Source organism: Myodes glareolus, chromosome 17 (genome assembly GCF_982192425.1).
Source record: "Myodes glareolus chromosome 17, mMyoGla1.1, whole genome shotgun sequence".
Classification (NCBI taxonomy): domain Eukaryota; kingdom Metazoa; phylum Chordata; class Mammalia; order Rodentia; family Cricetidae; genus Myodes; species Myodes glareolus.
Window position 1 is genome coordinate 63933599 of NC_142042.1, and position 12358 is coordinate 63945956.

The following is a 12358-nucleotide window of genomic DNA, read 5'->3' on the forward strand; positions in this document are numbered from 1 at the left end:
CACAGCATGCCAAGAATATCTCTGTTCCCACCCATTCCTAAGGAAGGAAAAGGCAAAATAGAGTAAGAGATAAGAGGTTGAAGGTCATCTCTGCTGCCTCCACATGAATCTTCCACAGCAGGACACTCAGCATCCACTGGGTCATCTTTCTTCTTTATTTCTCTTGTCGGTCTTGCTGGCACCCAGATGTATGGCAGCATTTCTAGAAAAACAACAACAAAACTCTCCTCCCAAATTAACATTTAAGAGTACTAAAAACTCTCAGTGTAAAAATTCAGCACAATCAGTACTGGAAGTAGACTGGTTTTAAACTTAGAGATCTACAGATCTCTGCTCCAAAGAGCAAATCTTGTTTGCCTGTGCCATTACAGCAGGCCTTAAAATTAGACGGAATTGCTTTCAAACAGAGCATGTCTGTCTGTTGCTGTTTTTCCAGCAAAATCCTCCTCTTCTTGCTCAGTTAATTCATCCTCCTCCTCTGACTCTGTTATCTCGAGGGAGGCAAATTCTTCCAGCACCAGATATAAGGACGCTGGAGGCTTTTTCTTAATATTATCCTTTTGTGTTTCTTTATGAGGGTTCTTTTCTTCCCTCTCCTTTTTTTTCTTTTTGGCTAGCCTTTTTCCTTTTTCTCTTATTTTTGCGCATGTTTTGATCCTCTCCTTTTGATTCTGCTTTTGATAAACTGTCCTGGTGCTCTGATAGTACCCTGCGTCCTTGCTTAATTACTTCTATATTTTTCCCTTCCTTAAGGCACGAATGTACCAATCTCCACAAAGGGAGCGTTCCTCTGCCCAATTGATCATTTTTCTCAAGGTCTCTGCCTAGTTTCTCCCAACAGTTGAGGGTGAGATCGCCAGAAACGGCAAACCACGGTGCAGTCTTATCTATGTCCTTGACGATGGCCTGAATCGTACTTGTAGAAATCTTTAAACCCCTTTGTTTCAACAAACTCTGTATTGGACTGCCCACTTATTTAAGAGGTTTTTGGCATCAGTCAAAAGTCGCTTTATCTACAGCGGACTTACTTTCGATTCCTTTATTTACGAGGCCTTGGTGTTAGTCGAAAGCCGCTTTATCTACAGCGGACTTACTCTCGATTTCTACACCCAACAAAGACACTCCTTTCCAGGTTCATCACACCGCAGCCACAAACAACAAAAATAGACCACAAGGGTTAGCAAGATAACAAACAGAGCAAACCACAGTACCTGAGAGGACTTACCGGCGTCGTCCGCTTCGCGTGTAGAGTTCTGAATCCTCTTCGGCCCCTCACAGGTGTCTGCTAGATGCTCAGACCCGTGTCCGGGTTTCTGGCACCAGCTGTGGTCCCGGGTTTCGGCACCAGCTGTGGTGCGCCCCTGACCAGCAGGGGAAGAAAGACCACCGACACGAGGATTCTTCTCTGATCACGCTTTAATGAAGCCTGCTTGGTTGAGGGAGAGCTGGAAGTGAGGGGACCCGAGCTGGGAGGAGTGGCGGCTTATATGCAGGCTGAAAAGATGTTCCCCCCTAACAGGACACTAGTCAGGCTAGGATTGGTGCAAAGCTGTTGCTAGGCAAACTAAGGCAAGACTCGCGCCAAAAATAGAATTGTTATCTTGTTTACCACGCTTCTCAGCGCCATCTTGTAATGGCGGATCTCAAACACGTGTGGATCCCCACACCTTCCGTCCTTCCTTCCTTCCGTCCTTCCTTCCTTCCGTCCTTCCTTCCGTCCTTCCTTCCTTCCGTCCTTCCTTCCGTCCGTCCTTCCTTCCTTCCTTCCCTCCTTCCTTCCTTCCTTCCTTCCTTCCTTCCTTCCTTCCTTCCTTCCTTCCTCCTTTCCTTCCTTCCTGTCTTTCTGTCTTTTTGTTATTTTGAGACAGGGTTTCTCTGTGTAACAACCCTGACTGTCCTGGACTGGGATTAAAGGCACGCGCCACCACCACTGGCTTTGCATTTCTTCTTTGGAGAACTCTGTCCCACTTCATAGCCTCGTTTTTGGCTGGGTTGTTTTTTGCTGTTGTTGTTTGTTTGTTTTCTTTCATGTTTAGTTCTGCTAGTTCTTTGCATACTACTTTTGGGGTTGGTTCCCCCATGTTTTTCTAAGGCCTTACAGTACACACTTCAGTAATATATTTGAAATCTCTCTGGGTTTGTAATATAGATACACAGAGCTATAGACGTCTATGAGATTGTGATATAGGTATACAGAGCTATAGATGTCCATTGTGATATAGGTACCCAGAGCTATAGATGTCCATGAGATTGTGATATAGGTACACAGAGCTATAGACTTCCATTGTGATATAGGTACCCAGAGCTATAGACGTCCGTGAGACTATGATATAGGTACACAGAGCTATAGAAGTCCGTGAGACTGTGATATAGGTACACAGAGCTATAGACGTTCGTGAGACTGTGATATAGGTACACAGAGCTATGGACGTCCGTGAGACTGTGATATAGGTACACAGAACTATAGACGTCCGTGAGACTGTGATATAGGTACACAGAGCTATGGACGTCCCTCTTAGGACCACCTACATTCTATGACTTAGGTTTTAGGATGTAGTGTTTTCATCGTTATTTAATTCTAAGACATTTACATTTTTCTTTCTTGACTTTAGTTCTCAGCGGCTGCCCCTGATTCCATGCTTCCCAGTCTGATGACAATGACTCTTAGCACTCTAGGGCTGTGAGCCCAATTAAACCCTTCCTTCTATAAGTTGTTCTGGTATTTTATCACAGAAATAGCAAAGCAGCTAATATAGGGGCTTTTTCTGTTTGGTTCTAACCATCTTAATTATCATGAGCCTGGAAGGAAGATTTTTATTTTACTTTAGTATTAAGAATTGTTCAGGGCTGGGGAAGTAACACAGTCAGGAAAGTGCTTGCTGACTTAAGATCTCTAGAGCTATACCAGAGCTATACCTAGCAGGGCAGTGGGGTGCAGGCCTTTAATCCCAGCACTAGGGAGGCAGAGACAAGCAGAGCTCTGTGGATTTGAAGCCAGCCTGATCTCTAGAGAGAGTGCTGGGTCTGTCAGGGATACACAGTGAAACTCTGCTTTGAAGAAAAAAAAAAGCCCCAGAAGCCACGTTTAAAAAACAAGAAGCAGCCCAGGTATAGTGAGGCAAGCTTGTAACTTCAGCTGGGATGGGGACAGCAACAGACAGATCCCCCTAGGCCTACCAGCAGCCCCAGGCCAATGAGAGCTCCTCACAACACCATGTGACTGGCTCCGGAGGCCCAAGTATGGAGCTGCTGGTGCATAATCTTCTAACCAGAGCTGATCAGATGCTGGTGCTTTGTTTTGTTCCTTCAAATCTCCAGAGCTGGGAGCTGACGGGTAGCTCCTTCTTAGCCACCAGTGCTTTATCAGAGGAATAGAAAATAAAACACTCAGAAAGGCTCCCGAGAGAGAGCATGAAGTTTGACTGAGAGGAAATCCAGCTTGCTCCTCCAGCCAAAGTGAGCATCATGGCTATAGGCACAGAGGCAGGGGAAAACACAGTGAGCGCAATAAGACGTGTCACCGCAGAACAGTTAAATAAAAAAGAGAAGTAGAGAAATGGGGGTTCAATTTGCCAACCCCGAGGTTCAACACAATTGCTGTCCTTGCACCCCAGTCTTGGGTCAGAGTTTTCTGGCAGCAGTCCCCAGGAGAAGCACAATCATCGGTGTTAAATCGAGAGCATAACTCCAGCCCCCGGCATCCACCCCAGCACCCTGGCCTGGGAGCTGCACTGGTCTGGACTCCAAATCCTTAAGTGGGCTCCCAGAGGACGAACAAGCGGTTCCAGGTCTGCATGTGCTCCCCGCTTTCCTGTCTCCCCGCCATGCGCTCGGCCACCCAAGAGTGCTGTACTTAATAAAACGTGGGCACTCTATTTGCTTTAATCTGACCTAATTGGATTTCTTTGTGCCAGTGGAGCCGCCCATTTTAGGATTTTTTTTTTCTAACAATCAGCCCTTTGCTCACAGAATTGGAAAGTAATAGACCTTCCATCCTTTTTGTTGAGAACAAGAGATTTTTTAATATTGACGTCTGAAAAAGAATATCTTGTATGTAAGTGTGACTCTTATGCTAAAATAGATGGGCAAAGTTTTCTACAGTGTTTTGCCAGTCAAGGCAGTGACTATGTCATGTGTCCTGAATAGTTATGGTGTGATTGAGTTTTATTCAATGAGCGTAAAACCTGAGGATGCGACTTTAATATGTAGCACAGAGAAGGCAGTTCTGAAACATGCAGATTAATACAATTCCTCTTCTAGTTGCATTAAAATTTAAAATTCCAAACCAGCTTGGTGACACACACACCTACCTTTAGTCCCATTACTTGAGAAGACTGAAGGAGCCAGCCATGATAAGCTAAATATGGACAGATCACTCAAAGGAAGTACTTTACTTCCAACCATTATCACCTGCCAGAGTAAGACTCAGCCATGGATAAATTTAACAGAGGCCTGAGTCTCAGTAGTTTACCCTGAAGCAATACCTGGTTGAAGGAAGAAACACAAACTGAGATTACCTGAGCACCGCCCAAAAACAGACCATCCAAAGGAAATGCAACCTTTTTGATAGGACCACCTGCCAGCATACACTCACCAGGACACCCCTAGACAAGTGACAGTCAATCAGGGGTCCTGGACCTCAGAAACCCCTCACCCCCACCTTTACTACAATAAAACCATATTCTAACTGAGCTCAGGGCTCTCTGTTTATTCCAATACATTGGACATGCGGAGAGACCGAGTTTGCAAACTTGATTAAAATAAAGGCTCTTTGCTTTTACATATGGGACTCGGTCTCCTTGTTGGCTTTTGGGGGACTTCACATATTTGGGCATAACAAAGACAAGGAGGCAGGATTGCAAGTCTAGTCTACTCTGGGCTATAGAGTGAGTTCAGGGCTAGCCTAGACTACATAACAAGTCCTTGTCTCACAAAACAAAACAGTTTCAACTCCGGATAAAATTTAGGATATTTGAGGAATAATGGATTTATACTTCACATGTAGATGCCTCTAAAGATGGTTCTCCCAGGAGAAGAGTCACGTTATGGTCTTTGGTGAGAACACGGTGTGCTGTTTCTCTAGGTGTTGGGGGTGGGGTGATTTTTATTTTCCTCAATCCAGAAAATCAGGTAGACAAGATGACCCGAAATGAAGTTGCTAAAGCAGTCACGTTTCTGTAGGGAAGTGGGCAAGGTTAAAGTTCTGTCCACCAGCATTCCTGACTTCCTATGTTCTGTGAGTAAGAGCATCAGGGATGGTACAAGTGGCGTGGCCTTTCCTGTGGCTCAGCGGGCATGCAGAACGGGTCTTAGGTGTAATTATCAGGTGGTTCTGATTGGCTTTGGGGATCTGGCCTCCACCTGCCCTCTTGGAAGGCTTTGATCAGGGGGTATTCAGGACATTGGCATCTTCAATGGGCTTGTCAAAATCCCAGGAGTCATCAGTGCTGTCTCTGATTCAGCAGGAAGAAGCTGGGGTGGAAGGAAAGGTAGATTTTAAGCCTGTTTCCTTGAAGAACCCTTTGCTATTTAGGTTGTCTTCCATTAGGATGTATAGGCCCCGAAACTGGATGTTCTACAGCAATGGAGCAATAAAGAAATATGCCGGGGTATCCCCTGTGTAAGGTTGCAAATCTAAGTAGCAGAAGGAGATGGATTGTAGGTTAGGTAGCCTGTGGGCAAGCCTTGTCCTGCCTGCCAAGTCCTAAGTGACCATGAGAAGTTACCTAACGTCTGTAGAATTCATGTAGCTTTTCTTCAGTAAGTTCCTTCACCATCTAAGGTTTAGGGATTCCTACAAACAGCAACGTTCAGGATTCCTTGATGAACTTGAGCTTTTATGCACTTTTTTCATTTATCTGATTTTATATGTATGACTGCTTCGCCTGCAGGTATGCATGTGCACAATGTGTGTGCCTGGCACCTGTGGAAATCAGAAGAGAGCTGCTTTGGATCCCATGGAACTGAAGTTACAGATGGTGTGAGTCACCACTTGGGTGCTGGGAATTGACTCTGGTCCTCTGCAAAAATAAAAGCTCTTAACTGTTGGGAAGCTTCCCCCAGCCCAGATCCTCCAATTCCAGATCCCATCCCTGAGAAAGGCCACCAGCAACTCCTCCCTTAGAACTGCTCAAGACCGCCCACAGGTTATTTAAGATCAGGCCCACAGATCTGGCCACGTGATCTCACCCTGCTTTGTGTTGCTCTGTTTATTAAATCTGGATTTATTAATTTGATTTGATTTGGCTTATTTCATCAGCAGCGGAGGAACCCAATAATCAGAGATCGAATACTTAGCATTAACTGCTGCGCTATCTCTCCAATCCCTTTATGCAACATATTTTTTTTTAAACAGATGCGCAAAATGAAGCACAAACAGGTTAAAGAAGTACACAAAGATGCACCGCGTCTGGCCAGACCTACAGCTTAGTCTACTCTGAGCACAGTCTGAAACCAGAGCCCATGTTCCTTATCACAACTGTTTCCCTCAGTTACTCTGTTCTTTTTATTTTTTAATTTTACTTTCTTTAAACAATCTTTTTTTAAAATTTTACATAATAATCCCAGTTGCCCCTCCCTCCCATCCCCTACCTCCTCCCTACCCCACCCCTCATCTGCTCCTCAGAGAGAGTAAGAGCTCCCATAGGGAGTCAACAAAGTCTGTTACATCACCTTGAGGCAGGACCAAGGCCTTCTGCCCCTGTATCTAGGCTGAGCAAGGCATCTCTCCATGGGAAATGGGCTCCAAAAAGCCAGTTCATGCCCTAGGAATAAGGTCTGATCCCACTGCCAGTGGCCCCACGAACTGCCCAACCCACACAACTGTCACCCACATTCAGAGGACCTAGTTCAGTCCTTTGCAGGTTCCCAGCTTCACTTTCTCTGTTATTAGACAATTGCATCCTCACATTTGGAGGAGCAGCTCTGAGTTTTTATTCAGCCTTTTTGATAGTCACTGGGAGCCACATACTTTAAATGCCCTAGAAACACCACGTGGTTTGCTGGGCAATCTTATATATATCATTTATTTAAGCAAAAGTATAGTATCCAAATCACAAGTATACACCTTAATAAATGATCACAAAGTGGGCACCAATGAGATTAGCATAAAGAATGCCAATTAATGCTGGTACTGCTCACTCTCAACCTCCTCCCTCCTTCCTAGTGATGGTGCTTTCCTGATTTCTGATACTACACCTTGGTTTTTTCCTCACTGCAAACTTTGTGTAAATATAGTCATTCAGCATGACGGACTTAGTGTCTGGCTCTGTTTCGCTTAGCATTGCTCTTCCGGAAGCTTGCTATGGTGTGTAGGCTGACTTCTTTGGGCTTCATATTTGAACAACCTTTCACCGTATGTATACAGCACAATATATTGTTTTTTTCTTTTCTCACTTGGTGAACTTTTGGATTGTTTTCTTTTTTGAGCTGTTGTGAACCATGCTGGATTTAGGTTTCAAACCCAGGATAAATGGCTGAGGTGCCTATTTAACATATCAAAGCAGAGCTGGCCCCCAAGTTCTCCAGCATTCTTCACCCCTACCTGTTACAGGACCCCCCAGGCTAGCATATGTCAGCCCCTGCCCTAAACTTCTCCAGCCCTGGGGCTGGGCTGCCTTTCCCTATATAATCTAACCATTTTGGTGACCTGATCTTTTCATCTACTCCCTTTTGGGCACCTGGTTACTGCATCTGGCTCCCCTCTCCTCCTCTCCCTTTGCCTCCCACCTCCCCTCACATGACTCAGGGCCGTGTCCACTCTGGACTTTCCAAGATGTCCCATAACTAAATAAACTTTCTCTCTCACCATACTTAGGAACAGTTGTGTCCTTTCCTATTATTTCATTTTTTATATTTTTCTTTTTTTTCCCTTTCTTCCTTTCCTTTTCTTTTGAGATAAAGTCTTATTATGTAGCCAGGCTGACTTTGAACTCCTTCTGATCCCCTTTCCCAGTGTCCTGAATGCTTAGGTTAATAGCATCCTGGGATGAGTTCATTTCTGTAGCAGAATCGTGTAGGCTAGGATTTTCCCTACCATAGTCATGGCCATCTATTTCTTTAAAGGGCTGCTGTGTCTACGCTCCTGTTTTCATGATAAGAGTTCTAGTCACTGTTCAGTTCAGTGCCACATTTTTAGGTGGGTTAATTATCATTTTAAAGTCTAGTTTCTTGAGTTCTTTATATATTTTGGACATCAGACCTTTGTCTGTTGTGGGGTTGGAGATAGTGACAGAGACCCACATTGGAGCACTGGACTGAGCTCCCAAGGTCCAAATGAGGAACAGAAGGAGGGAGAACATGAGCAAGGAAGTCAGGATGTAAGGGGTGCACCCACCCACTGAGACGGCAGGGCTGATCTAATTGGAGCTCACCAAGGCCAGCTGGACTGGGACTGATGGAGCATGTGATCAAACCAGACTCTCTGAATGTGGCTGACAATGAGAGCTGACTGAGAAGCCAAGGACAATGGCACTGGGTTTTGATTCTACTGCATGGACTGGCTTTGTGAGAGCCTAGTCTGTTTGGAAGCTCACCTTCTTAGACCTGGAAGGAGCGGGGAGGACCTTGGGCTTTCCACAGGGCAGGGGACCCTGACTGCTCTTTGGACTGGAGAGAGAGGGGGAGGGGAAATGGGGAGAGGGGGAGGGAAACGGGAGGAGGTGGAAATTTTTAATAAAAAATTTTCTGAAAAAAAAAGTTCTAGTCACTTTACATCTCTGTTCACTTTCAGTGTCACCACCATTGATTTCAGACATGTGGTGGGTGTGACTAGATCTCTGTGGTTTGATCTGCTTTCACCTGACCTCTATCTAATAGGACAATAAATTTTCACTGGTGTTTGGATATCCTCTTTCATGTGTTTTAACTACCCCTTTCCATTTTCTGCTCGCTCTAATTTTGCTGCCTAATTCTACAGGCACTCTTTTGCATTCTGGATACTGTCTCTGTTTCTTCCATTTCCCCCAGGATCCCTATGTGGAGAGGATGACATTTGCACAGGTGATACTATTATATGAGAAGGTCAGGAAGTACCCAGAGACACTTGAGGTGCTGGAGAGATACAGCAGTTCCTTTCCTCCAGCGCTTATAGACTGTGCAGTGGTGGAGATAACATTTGGAGAACAGTTAGTAAGGACTGGTGGAGAGTAAGCACTAATCCGAGAGGCACAGATGTGAGTGGCATGTGCCTCACTACCACAGCTGGTGTGACGTCATCTAGGGCTCTAAGGACAAGTGTAGTCGGAAGCAGAGAGGAAGAGCCCTTCAGAGAGGGTGAGCCACCTCACCAAGAAGCGTAGAGATGGGAGGAAGTAGCGTTACTCCTAACTTCTGGCTAGCTCTCTGCAGGACTTTCAACTCGCCTCATGCACACTGTCTCCTTTGTGAGGGTGGGGACCGTGACCCTCCCAATCACTTGAGCATGTCCATGTCTACCACAGTGACTGACATATAGCCAGGGCTTGACAAATATGCTTAAATGCATTCAATCCCATTAATGTCTCTATAAACTTAGTAGGATATGATCAAAGTAGTGGTTAGAGACAATTAGATGAGCAAGCTGATGTTCTCAGAAAGATTTCTACAGGAAGCGGTGGTCAATAGTAATTAGAAGGATCTAATAGAGAGAGTCTGGTCAGTTTAGGCTTGATGTGGTATATGGGAAAGTATAAGGTGTCACCAAGAGTTCTTAAATAGAGGGAGGTTAAGAGACGAAAACAGTGTCTTGCACAATTCAAGAGTCACTGAATGGGAAAGGACCAGCAATGGGAACTATTGAAGAGGATGCTGAAATGATTCAGCTATTCATTTGCTTGCTCAACAGTCACCTACTGAAACCCTAATAAATATCTGAGGTCAAATTCCAGGCTCAGGAAGAAGAGTAAGATGTTCACTTTGTAAATCACTCCACCAAAGAGCCTATTCACACAGAGGGATGGTACGTCTAGCACACACGGAGAGGGATTGTACGTCTAGCACACCCATAATTAGAACTCACGAGAACATTGAAAACAGAGGCTCATGTGAGGACAATGGACTGCAGGGAGGTCAGATCTGATGGGCAGGAGGAACCTAGAAGGTCAAATGGTCAAAGCCATGCTTCTGACATCCACCTACCATCACCACCCCCACGCTCTGGCCTCTTCATTACTGTACTGCCTGGAGCCTCTTTGTTATTTCTTGTTCTACTGTTGTTTGTGTCTCCATTCCCTTACTAGAATGTAAGCTCCAAGGTGAAGCGTTATTTGTCCTGGTTTCAGTTATGCCCTTAGCACCACATCTGATACTACCATAGGTTTGTTTTTTAAATAGTTTTCTCAGTCATGTGTAGGTGTGTTGTCTGCATGTAGCTATGCATGTGAGTGTCAGGTCTGAGGAGGCCAAAGGCATTGGATCCCCCAGAGCTGGAGTTACAGACAATTCTGAGTTGCCTGGTGTGGAAGCTGGGAACTGGACTCAGCTCCTCTAGAAGAGAAACAAGTGCTCTTGACCACTAAGCCATATCTCCAACCCTGCATCGTGCGTTTTTAAAAACAAATATTTTATGACAGATGTAGTATCATTGGGGTTGCCTCCCATAGGAGAGGCGACATTTAGACATTTGGTGAAGTGGAAGAGAGAGTCACTAGTTTAGATATATGAAGTCTTACATGTAATGGGAAAGATCTATCTGGAGGATGGTGTTATAAAGAGAGGAGACGAAAGACCTATCTGAAAGATGTATTTACAAAAAGAAAACCTCATCAGAAGATACTATGGTGGATTAGATACAAAGAATAAAAAAGAAGGCAAATGATGGTTTCAGTATTTGTGTCTTTGAAACCTGACGGAATGGGGATTAAGGAACGGCAGAAGAAAGGAAGTGAAGAGGACAAGTCTAGCTTACGGGGCAAGGGCTGACAAATCTCAGAAGGAGCAACTTCTTTGTAGGGTGGGGCTAAACATGTGAACAAACAGACTGACAGCATCAACGAAAAGCTCAAAAGATGTGTGGGATGGAGGTCGAAGGAGAAAGAAAGCCTAGGAAGAGAAGGGAAACTGGAGGTGATGGAGTCACAAGGGACTCCACTTTTGGATAGGTGGTTGTCAGTGTTGGTGCTACGATGTCCAAAACCAAGGAGGTTATAGGCCTTTAGGTGTGTCAAGTGGAGGGTACCTAGATAATCTATACATAATTACATATGTGATACACTCCTTGGTATGGTACCCAAGACAACACAGAGGCATATACTTATGTGTGTATTACATTTAGGAATGTGTATAATCCATCCCTATTAACTTCTGTCATTTCACAGTCCTAGAAACCACAAGCTAGTTAGCCATTTCCACAATCACAGGCATTTAGGCTATGCTTGCTTTTTGCTCTTTTTAATGTGCTAGAGAATAGAGTATTCTTTTTATAGTACATTCCAATATGGTATAGAGTAGAAGAATCCCAATCTATATAACTCCAATTATTTCTTTGTGCTCTCTTCATGTTCTACCCCCACCTCCCTATGGGCCTGTGCATGGGAACACATCATGGCAGACCTTGAAAGGCAAAGAGAGGGGAGACCAGAGTCCCATAACACCCTTGAAGAGCCCTCTTCCAGTCATGTAAACTCTCTCATCAGGTTCTATCTCTTGAAGCTTTCATTACTTCCCAATAATATCATAAGTCAGGCAATAAGCTGTTACATATGGGTCTCGGAGGGACGGACATTCCAGATCCAAACTGTAGCAACATAGATAATGGCCATCGGTATAGTCTCTCTCATGAATTTATTTTGATAAAGTTTGCTGATAAGCTTATACTGTGTGTGTGTGTACTTGTGTATGTGTGTGTTTGTGTATGTGTGTGTGTTTGTGAGACACACAGAGAGAGATCTTATCTTTTGGTTGTTCAAGATTATTTTTATCAGATGAGGCTATTCATTTATATTTGAAGGTAGAGGGAGAAGACCTGGGAGCTGGGAGCAGGCTCAGCCATTACATTGCCTGTCACACACACACGAGGACTGGAGTTTGGATTCCCAGTACTCATATGAACAACCAGAGCTGGTGGTGTCCCTGAAGTTCCAGCAACTGAGGAAGCAGACAGGAGGATCTCTGGAGCTTGCTGGCCGTAGAGTCTGACTGAATTCAAGTTCAGTGAGAAACCCTGTCTCTCCAAGTAAGAAGGCAAGCACATTGAAGAAGACGTCCAGTCTTGACTTCTGATCTCCACATCACATAGACCCACCTCATCCACCATAAAAAAAAAGAACAAAAAGAGTTGAAAGTGTTGACAAGAGGTGGAGAAGGCATACTTTTAAATTTTGAGTTTTCTAAAACATACCTCTTTTAAGAGGTATAAATTAAGTGGAAAAATATGAAGCTG

The 12358-nt window shown here is 44.5% G+C and overlaps 1 long non-coding RNA gene across 1 annotated transcript in view; it reads left to right on the forward strand.

Moving 5' to 3' along the window:
• LOC125414525 (uncharacterized) overlaps positions 1 to 6236 on the forward strand; it is a 29797-nt gene extending 23561 nt beyond the window's left edge. Inside the window, exon 2 of the long non-coding RNA XR_014997693.2 lies at positions 5892 to 6236. This is a non-coding gene — a long non-coding RNA (uncharacterized LOC125414525). The remainder of the gene's footprint in view (positions 1 to 5891) is intronic.
• The last annotated feature ends 6122 nt before the right edge of the window (positions 6237 to 12358 follow it).